Genomic DNA, 11173 nt, shown 5'->3' with positions numbered 1-11173 from the left:
ATTATACATAAATAATTTAAGATTATGAAAATTTAAACTACTTAAAAGTAGTCTAAGCCTAATTATACATAAATAATTTAAGACTTAGAACATTTGAATTAGTTAAAAGATAGTGATACTAACCTTAAACTCAAAATTTAAATTAGTTAAAAGGTAGTCATACTAACCTTAAATGCTTCCGAATAGTTGAAATTAGAAGGAAAAGGTCTGAGTTATGAGACCTAAGTCGGATTAGACAGAATGCTGGCTTGAAGTCCTCAAAAAATGTATTCTCCGACTGGCTTCAAACCTTTCAAGTGGGATGATAAAATGAAGTAAGGTATCTCCATTTTACACTGGAGGCCAACTCCCCACTTCTAACTTGAGGTGGGACAATGTCAGTTTTTTTCTTCTAATTTCTTCGTTATTACATCAAGTTAATTAGATAAACTCAATCATGAACCAACTTTATTCATAAAATTTTCATTTATTTAAACCAAATCCAACCCAAATAAGTTCACAATCCAACTCAAACTGTAGAGTTGGGTTGATCGATTTTTTCTGATCATCGAGTTTTTTGAACATCCCTATTGTGTATTATATTTTATATTGGTCAATTTATGCCTAATAAAAATCATTTTAACTTGACATGTATATTTATATAACCTTGGTTGGTATGTTAAGAAATAGGTCAACCTTTTAAAGTGAAGGGAACAAAGACATGTGAGTGGGATAATCCTATACAACTAGTTTGTATAAAATTGAATAATGAAATATTTGATCTCTATTTATAAATTCATTAATTGAGAAGATTAATATTTCACAGATGATCATATACGACTTGATTTTAATTCTTAGTGAGTTACGAACTCTTGTCTATGAGGGTTATCCTTTTATTTGTATGGGTGAGAATGACTTTTATAACCTAATCATTATGCCTGTCATTTTCAATACTTGACCACACGAGAGGTGGGAATATAATTTCAAGAGATGACTTTCACCCATTCTCATGTATGGTAAATAGATGAGTAATTTCCTTTAATGTTGATTTTGAGATTTGAACAATGGGGCCCAGCCCTCTTACGGGCTCGAGAGGGACTTAGTTTATGATTGAATCATAAACAAATGGTTCATTAGAGAATCAGTGGTACTTAAGGTGAAAGATATAATTAAGGCGTATAACGAACTTTTGACCCAGCTGTAATTAAGAAAAAATTGTGAATGATTGACTTGCTTGTAATGATTATATCAATTGACACAACTTGTTCTACGGTGCATAAAAGTGCAACTTTAAGTATATAGTTAACGAATGAAAATTGATTAATTAAGACTTTAATTTAGTTAAAAGAAAATTTTGGAGGGTACAAATTAAAATTTAATCTAAGAAAATAGATCTAATTTGAAGGGTACAAATTAAAATTTAATCTAAGAAAATAGATCTAATTTAAAGGGTTGGAATAAATATTTAATATGTTAAATAAATACAAATAGAGAAAAATGTTTTTAATTTAAAGTGTTTATTTAATATATTAAATATAAAAAGACAAAAAAAAAAAAAAAAAAAAAAAAAAAAAAAAAACTTAATCTTCACATTAATATTTAATACATTAACTATATTAAACATAAAAGCTAAAAGTAGGTTTATTGTATCACACTTCCATCATGGTTGAGAATCCCCTAGTTATCCCGCGACTATAACTTGGCATAATTTTTTTAGTATAAACAATTCACCTTTTAATCATTCGGACAGTTCATTTATAATGACTCAAAATTTTCTACTTAATTTAAGGTCGCGACTGTATACATATCGTAAATATTGAATGCGGAAATACTTTATTTAAACTTTCATGAATCATAACTTATGGTTTAAAACACAGTCATGGACTTACGTATTACGAAAACACCTTTAAAAACAACACAACAAAAGGCTAAATAAAATAAATGAACGTTTAAATTAAAAACATCATATCCTAGTCTAAGTCTAAGAAAATAAATATGACTAGTCTATGCATGTGCCATAGTCTCGAGTTGCGATGTCGTCGTCAGCCGTACAGAAATGTCTTTCCTTAATCTGAAATAAAGGTAGCACATGGCTTGAGTATTTTAAGAAATACTCAGTAAGTGACCCCACTATTGGGGTTAAATGCAAGAACATGCGAATGCAATGACAGGACCTATCATTTAAATCCATTTTCCTATGGTACTGTCCTAACAGGTAATTTGGATGTGTATCATATACTCTACACATAGCCCATACGTGCAAGTATGGACTCACCAGTCAGTTCGCACACCGTTGGGTCACCTTCCTTGTTAGGCAAGCATACTCCGGAAGCTCCTTAGGCCAGACACCCGTTAGAACTAGTAATCGTCACGACAACATTAGGTTAACCATAATGATCGTACCCCTGCCTGACCGTCGCAGCATTATGATAAACATAATGATCGTTTTCCTGCTTGGTCATCCCAGCATTATGATAACCATAATGATTGTATTCCTACCTCATAACGTATTCGTCCGTACTATTGTGAAGGTAAGGGGTATCCCCCAACGCATGAGCACACAATAATGCATGAAGTCTCAACATTTTTTCATTTTCATTATAATTTAATACAACCCCACTAGCGTTCCGTACATCCCATATCATTTTTTATATCACTTATCATATCTTTCATGCATACGCTGGGGTTGTATTTCATGCTAGTTCGTCGTTTTGCATGTCAATCATATCATATCATTCAAATTACATATGTGTATCATAATCATAACATTTCATGCTTCCAGACATAATAATTTTCATCATATACGTATCATGCCATAACATATCGCATCACAATATTCATATCATAAACATGTCAATTTATTACATATCTTACCGTAACATATTTCATATCGTCTTTATATCATATCACAATATATATACATCCATCATTCACATGTCGTATCATAATCATATCATATCGTAAACACTTCGTGGTCATATCGTTCCCTAACTTATCATAGCCTTAACATTCTTATACCTATCATAGTCATGTCGTTACATGAACGTACCCTGACATTATTGTTCTATCAATCTATCATAATCCTATCTCTTTCTACCCATAACCTAACTATATTCTTTTATCAACCTCTCATGTCCATAGTACTTCAAGATGTAACCTAACCTTCACGTTTCATGAACAAATCTTACTTCTATCGATTCACAAATAATTCACACATATCAGTATATATGACACGTGTAGAACCACGGGCATGTGTCAACATCAAATATAACCATGTCAATAGTAAGGTCACTTACCTGGTTAGCTTAAGTTGTTCTCACAAATATATTCTTATTGAAAGTTCGATTCTGTCCCTTGTAATCCAAGTCAACCTATGTGAGCCCATGACATCAGTTTCAAGTTTGTACCCTATAAAATTATTTCTTTGATTTAGATTGGTCCATTCTTAAAAGTAAATGTTAGGTACCTAATAATTATATTTTTATTAGAAATCTTATTTTCTATCATTTTGTATAAAACAATTGATAGTGTTATTTCAAGTTATTTTGTGTCTGTATTTACTTTCATTTCTATATTTAGTTTAAGTTTTTTAATAATGGAATCTTCTTTTTTTTCCTTCAAATCTTTCCTTGTCTTGGTGTTTCCTTTTGTTTGACCTAATTTACTAGAATTGTATAAATGATTAACATTTAGTTTTAGATTAACATTTAGTTTCTAACTCAAAGCTAAACCATTGTAATGATTTAATGAAGATCTAACTACACTGTTGTGATTTCTAAAAAAGAAATAGAATAAGAGAAAATGAAGATTTAATATATACCTTAATGACCATATTATCTTCATGTAAATCTCTCTACACGTGAATCTCAAGGGGGTAAAGGTCATTCTCATTTTTTCCTAAGTAAATCTAACCATGTTCTTTTTCTGTTTCTTTTGGCCAACCGTGACTTTCTGGGTAGGGAATGGGTTGAGGAGAGATAACTGAGGAAAGAGATAAGAGGTTAGTGGAGAGAAGTGGATTTTATAATTATTCTTATTTGTTAATTTTTTTTGGACTATTACATCATGAATAGGAAAATTGTCTCAATGGACGATTTTCACAATTGTACCTTTGTTAGGTCACCTAAGGCACCATTAAAGATGTGAGAATCTACCGCTTGAAATCTCGCATACCTCGCTTCTTGCATGGACTGCGTACTGTTGGTTTGTCACCATCGTTTGCATCACAGCCTAGAATGATTCGCACATCAAGGTCGTCATGGGGTCCATTCCAGTAGCCTGTGCGTCGCTAGAGGTGTACTCCCTTTACCTCTACCTCGTCTTTTAACAGGGGTCGTCTTTTTTCCATACGCCCTCTTCCACATCCTCTAGGTGACATGATCTATAGTCAACACATAATTACTCATGATAGACAAATGACTCCGACAATAGAACACTCAACAATAACATTTTTTTTCTACTGAAATAGAGTCACTACGATATGCATGACATGACCTTTTTTTGTGTGAAAAGTTCATTTAAATAATTCATAACACGATGCCATGGACTTAAACATTCGCAATAAAACCTTAAAAAAATAACGAAAAATAAACGACGTGAAATTTATATAAAACAAAAAAAGAATAAAACAATGTCCTAATCTAACTTAAGGACTACAAAATAAATAAAATTCAACTTATTGTAACACAAGTTCCATGGTCTTTAATGTGACGTGTGGGTCGTGTGTAGGAACCCCTGTACTCAATAAGTGGCCCGTCATTTCATTCGCTTGAAGGCTTTCTAGTTCGGGCTAAATTAGATGTGTAATACTTCTCTACACATGGCCCACACCTACGAATGTGGGCCCACTAGACAGGCTCGCACGCTCCCTAGGCCTACTGGTCTGGCTAGCACTCGTTAAGAGTTGTTGCTGGACACCCGTAGGGAATAGTGATTATCGTAGCATTATGCCGAACAAGATGATCACAATCAGTCTCATGAAGTACGCATCTGTACTCATCATAATGGGGCAGTATCTCGATATACGTGAACACACAATTGTGCATCAGGTCCCTATACTTTCCATCACGATATGATAAGTAGGAATTCAAACATAAAAGTATAATAATATATATTTATATTAATGTATTTGCATAAACTTTCAAAAATGACTGCATCTCGCAGTGGATTAGCCCGTCTGACTTCGGATTAGAAGGCTGTGGGTTCGACTCCCTTTGTAGTAAACATAAAACTTTACCCCTCTTTAGTTAACATAAAACTCTAGGGTCAATAACATTATATGACTCATAGTCACTTACGTGACTCATCCACACACCCCTAACTTGCAATTACGGGACCTATCATAATGTTCTAGAAGTCACTTACGTAGTTCTCAGTGTCGAACACCCGTTGGGGGTACAAGGTCACAGCATTTTTTCATTTTTATTATTGTTTAATACAATCTCGCTAACATATCATATCGTTTTTCATATTATTTCTCATATTGTTTATCATACTTTCATGCATACGTCGAGATTGTATTTTATGCTAGTCATATCATTTTCATATGCATATCTTAGTTCACGTTGTTTCATGAATGTATCCTAGTCTTACCATCATAGTCACTTACGTGACTCATCCACACACCCCTAACTTGCAATGACGGGACCTATCATAACGTTCTAGAACGGAAGCTTGAATGTGGTGTAATTAGTGCAAGTATGGATACCCACCAGTCGATTCACACACCACATGAGCGTCCTTTTCTTATTGGGCAAGCATTCTCTAGTAGCTCTCAGTGCCGGACACCCGTTAGGGGTACAAGGTCAAAACATTTTTTTCATTTTTATTATTGTTTAATACAATCCCGCGAACATATCATATCATTTTTCATATTATATCTTGTAACGGAACTAAAAAAAAAAAAAAAGAAAGGTCGTTGACAGAACCGAAAACTCCGGCGAACGCCGGAGTTTTCGCTCCCACATGACCCACAAAGGGCGCCCGAAGGCTGGGGTGCCACAAGACTCGACCCCGACCTTTAGCCACCCCAAAACGACCTGCAAAGAACGAAAACAGAGAAAAACGAAAAGGAACAGAAAAATCCGACTAAACTCTGGCGAGGTCAAACCATACGAAATTGACGTCAAAACCTTTATTTTACTCGACAAAAGTAATCCCAGAACCTCTTATACACATTAGGAGTAGAGTTAGACGAATCCTTTATGTTGAACGTCGTCGGCAAGGGAGACGGGACGTCGAATTTTTGAACTTCTCCAAATCTGGGAGTGTGAGGCCCTTACAAACCAAATCTATACCAAAAACGGGGTTATTGGGAAAAAGAGACTCGGGAACGGAGAAAGAAGGAGGGAAAAAGAACGTCGAAACGACGTTAACAAGGAGAGAGAAAGGTCACCAGAAAAACGCGCAGGCAACTGAGCGAAGAGGACGAAGTCCGACCCGAGGGCCGGATCCTACACCCCAAACCGAACCTAGTCCCCTTAGGTTAGCCCAGTACCCAATGGTTCCTGCGACCCAGCCACTTCAGCCCAAAACCCTCAAGGTCAGTCCACGTTATATACTAGGGAGTACTTCGGCTAAGGCCTACCAAGTAAGTGGCTCATCCGTCGTAGGTTATGTGTTATTTGCTGTATGTTGGCACGTGCCCATGGATTTGCACGTGTCATTAAATTGTATGCTAGTTTAATGTGCTTAACTACGAAATCATGTGAACGTGAATGTATGCTATGTATGCTACTTAGTTTGATGTGATATGTTATGCATGTGACGATATGTGGTCCTTGAATGATTAGGGTATTATTTTATGGGTTTTGTGAATGTAAACAGCATGAATTGTATGACATGAAACACGGTAAACTGTCTGGAATCATAACCCCGATAGAAATATGTATGAAATGTGAATTGAAAATGAGAATGACATGAAGCATGGAACGTGACAGGGGGGTTATGATCATTAATGATAAATGTAGAAGTAGGGGGGACCTTTTGCATTATGTGTGTTCATGCCTTTGGGGGATACCCCTATCCCATCATGAGGGTACGGACACATACATCTAATGGCAGGACAACGATCGTTATGCTTTGCATAGCGCTGCCATGACGGTTCTAGTTTTAACGGGTCCCGACATAAGGGGCTCCCAAAGTATGCCCACCGGATAAGGAAAGTGACCCAGCGGTGTGCGAACTAGCTTTGAGCCCATACTCGCACGTATGGGTTGTGTGTAGAATATATGGTACACATCCACGATTACCCATTAGGACTGCACCGTAGGGAAAACAAAATGAAACAAAACGAAACGAAACAAACCAATAGGTCCCATTGCATGTGATTGTTGCATAACCCCGATAGGGGGTCACTTACTGAGTATTCTAGAAATACTCAAGCCTCGTACTACTTTACTTTTGTAGATAAGGGCAAGACACCCATGTGACAACGACGGCGGCATCGTACACCTCGAAACCGTGGCACATGTATAGGGTAGTTGTTTTTTCTATTTCATAGTCTAGGTTGAATTCGGTTTGCATCACTAGTATAGGTTAGTATAGGTTGGGTTGTATTTGCATAATAAACCATAGGGTAGAATTAAAACATTCATTTCGGTTTTGGTTCCTTTTCCTTTATTTCAATAACGTTCGTTTCTTTTTCCCTTGTAATCATTTTCCCTTTCACGAGGTAATAAAAGGCGAGTGTAAGTCGCATTTATGAACGGGGCCCATTTAATGTATATTCCGCATTCCAAGGTATAGTAATGACCTTAGATTAAACAGGTAAAAATTATAGGGTCGTTACAGTTGGTATCAGAGCCTTAGGTTATAGATCTTGTAGACTAGCCTACAAAGTATGCTTGGCATGTTCCACGGTCCAATTACCGATGCCTCGTCGTTGCCAGGTATACCTTATGTAGAATGAGGGATGTATGATCCTTGTGGTATATTTAATGTGGTTGGCTTTAAATGATGCATGACATGATACTGTATGAAAATGTGTTGTGATGTGATATGATGTAATGCATGTCTTTACGTATGATATTTATGTTTTCTTCTATATGAATTATAAGATAGGATGTAGGGAATGTTATAAATAAATCATAAACTTAGTTAGAATCCTTTTCTTGGTTTCTAGAACCATGCCGCACAGAGGACGTAGAAGAGGTAGGAGAGGGAGAGGACGACCTCTCATTAGGAAAGGGGGAAGAGGAGAAGCCGATAGAAGCTCTTCCCAAGAGTGGTCGACTACCAGACCATATGCTTTGTACCACCTCCTGAATATGCACCTCCCCCACAAACCATACCACCTCCTAAATATGTACCTCCCCCACAAGCTGTACCCCCTCCTGAATATGCACCGCCCCCAAGCTACACCACAGGCCGGGGTTAGACCCCGCCACAAGGTTAATGTTGGAATTCCTCCAAACGACAATGCAAACCATGCTAGCCACACAACAGGCCACGTTGTTAGCTACGCAACAAGCCGCGACAATGGCCACGCAACCAGCCAACGCGGCGGCCATGCAACCGGTGGATGCTGTAGCTATACAACCGGCCAACAACCCGCATCCAGATAGGGGTGCGAGTTGGTTAAAGGATTTCAGATGGTATAACCCCGTCCTTTTGTTGGTTCAAAGGAATCAATTATGCATCAGGTGCCCATACTTTCCATCACGGTATGATAAGTAGGAATTCAAACATAAAAGTATAAAAATATATATTTATATTAATGTATTTGCATAAACTTTCAAAAATGACTACATAGCACAGTGGATTAGCGCGTCTGACTTTGGATCAAAAGGTTGTGGATTTGACTCCTTCTATAGTATCCTATCTCACACATATTATTGAACACATGATGATGTAAGAGTTATCATATCATTCACATATCATAATATATACATCGAATTTAAATTCGAACTTTTACTAAATTATTCCTTTAATTTATAAGGATTAAATTAGATTTCATGTGAACAATGTGAGATTTCATGTAAACAATGAACATTGGAATATTTGCATGAATAAAAGTCAACGTGAGCCCATGTTTTAAATTCGAACTTTTACAAAATTATTCCTTTAGTTTATAGAGTTATTTTATGTTACATTTTTCTTTTTATATTTAGTTTTAAATTCTATGAATCTTCCCTCTTTTTTCTATTAGTCTTGGTCTGTATTTTCTTTTTTCCCGGTGTTATTTTCTTTTCTCCCCGTATTTAATTTTAGTTTTTAATTCTTTTGTTTCATGTGGAGCTCTTTTCACTACATCTCCATTTTTTTATATTTAATTTTAATTTTTAATTATTTTATCCTATAGTTTTTTTCACCAGATCTTTGTCTTTATTTTATTTTCTCTCCCTATTTAGTTTTAGTTTTTATTTCTATTCATTGAATCTTCTATATAGTCTTGTTCTATCCCTCAATCTTCATTACTTCTAAATCTTATTTCTATTTTTTTAGTTGAATTCTGGTTAGCAGTTTAATTCGGTTGGATGAGAGTTCCACAACTAATTTAGGGAATGATCATCGGTTTATAATCAAAGAATACTATCTCCATTCGTATGAGGCCTTTTGGGAAAGCCTGAAGCAAAACTTATGCTCAAAGTGGACAATATCATACCATTGTGAAGAGTCGTGTTCATCTAACATGGTATCAGAGTCATTTTATTCTCTCTCTAGCATAACTGATAGTTGGTGGTGATCATCTAACATGGTATCAAAGCCATTTTATTCTCTCTCTAGCCTAACTAATAGTTCGAGTAGGGACTATTTTTTTATTCTCTCCAGCTTTGTATGTGCATTCTTTTATGATCTATTTTTTTATTCTCTCTAGTTTTTATGATCTATTTTTTTATTCTCTCTAGTATAACTGATAGTTTGAGGAGGGGTTGAAGAGTGATATTTGAGGAAGGAGTCCTAAGATATTGGTGAAAGAGGGATGGGTGAATTGTTTATTTATTTCTTTATTATTGTTTTATTATTATTTTGTGTACGTTGTTACAATTAAAGAGCCCATCCTATTGCTCAAAATAACAATGAAAGCCTTCAAATATGTAATTACTATTCAATTAATTCTAGAATTAAAAAAACGATTTAAAATTCTAATTTTATCATTCTTTTTACTCCTGGATTTTATAACATTATATGATAATATAGAATAAAATTTGCACATCATTTGGTCTTGTGGTATAGTTGGTTATCACCTTAGTCTAATATACAAAGGTCTTCGGTCAAGTCTCGATGATGCCATAGTTTGTTCGCTAGTAATATTCTTCTTTCTCATGTGGTTGATTTTATGCATAATATTTTAAATATAGGATATGAATGGATAAAAAGATAACTTCGTCTTGCCATTTTATTTTGGGTACACTGCTATGATATCTTTGTTGACTCGAAATGGAGTAGACGAGTCAAACCGTGGTAGGACGAAGGTGATTCTTCAAAAAAGACATGACTAAGGATTACATTGGGTCACCACCATATGATACCCTTGATTATAAAAAAGTTCAAAAGTGTTCTTATGAATATGAATGAATTGGTTAACCCCATTTTAAAAATACTCAAGAATAAGATTGAAAATAAATTGTCTATTTAAATATTAAATTATATTATATTCATATTGGAAAATGTTCATAAATTATGAGTATTAACGAAACGTTTGAAAGTTGAATTTTATTTTCAAACAAGATATTAATGGTTTCATCTCACTAACAATAAACTTATTTTTTATTTTATTTTTTTATTTAAAAAGTAAAAGATATATTTCAAGATTTTTTTTTTTTTGGGAAGAATATTGATAAAACCTTTCGAGGTTCTAAGGATATTTTGTTTAAACATTAAAATTTATAATTATTAACTAGTTTTTTGATCATGGACATCTTGTTGTTGTGGTGTAGTGGTTATCACGTTAGTCTTACGCACTAAAGGTCCCCAGTTCAATCCTGGGCAACAACATGCTTCTTTTCTTGCAATGAAGGAATGAATCATTGTTAGTTTTTGCACGACCTCATTAGTAACGGGAAACATTTTTGTTCATCCAAGACTCATACTCTGAGAAATTTGTGGAACGCTCACTATATAGAACTTTAAGTTCGCCATGCTTCTTTTCTTGCAATGAAGGAAGGAATCACTGTTAGTTTTTGCACGACCTCATTAGTAACGGGAAACATTTTTGTTCATCTAAGACTCATACTCTGAGAAATTTGTGGAA

The 11173-nt window shown here is 35.0% G+C and overlaps 1 non-coding gene across 1 annotated transcript; it reads left to right on the top strand.

Moving 5' to 3' along the window:
* Positions 1 to 10844: 10844 nt before the first annotated feature.
* TRNAV-UAC lies at positions 10845 to 10917 on the top strand. Its single transcript has one exon. It is a non-coding gene; the product is annotated as a tRNA-Val (tRNA).
* The last annotated feature ends 256 nt before the right edge of the window (positions 10918 to 11173 follow it).

This window comes from Cucurbita moschata, unplaced genomic scaffold, assembly GCF_002738365.1.
Source record: "Cucurbita moschata cultivar Rifu unplaced genomic scaffold, Cmos_1.0 Cmo_Scf00039, whole genome shotgun sequence".
NCBI lineage: Eukaryota > Viridiplantae > Streptophyta > Magnoliopsida > Cucurbitales > Cucurbitaceae > Cucurbita > Cucurbita moschata.
This window is presented reverse-complemented; position numbering and strand designations above follow the sequence as displayed.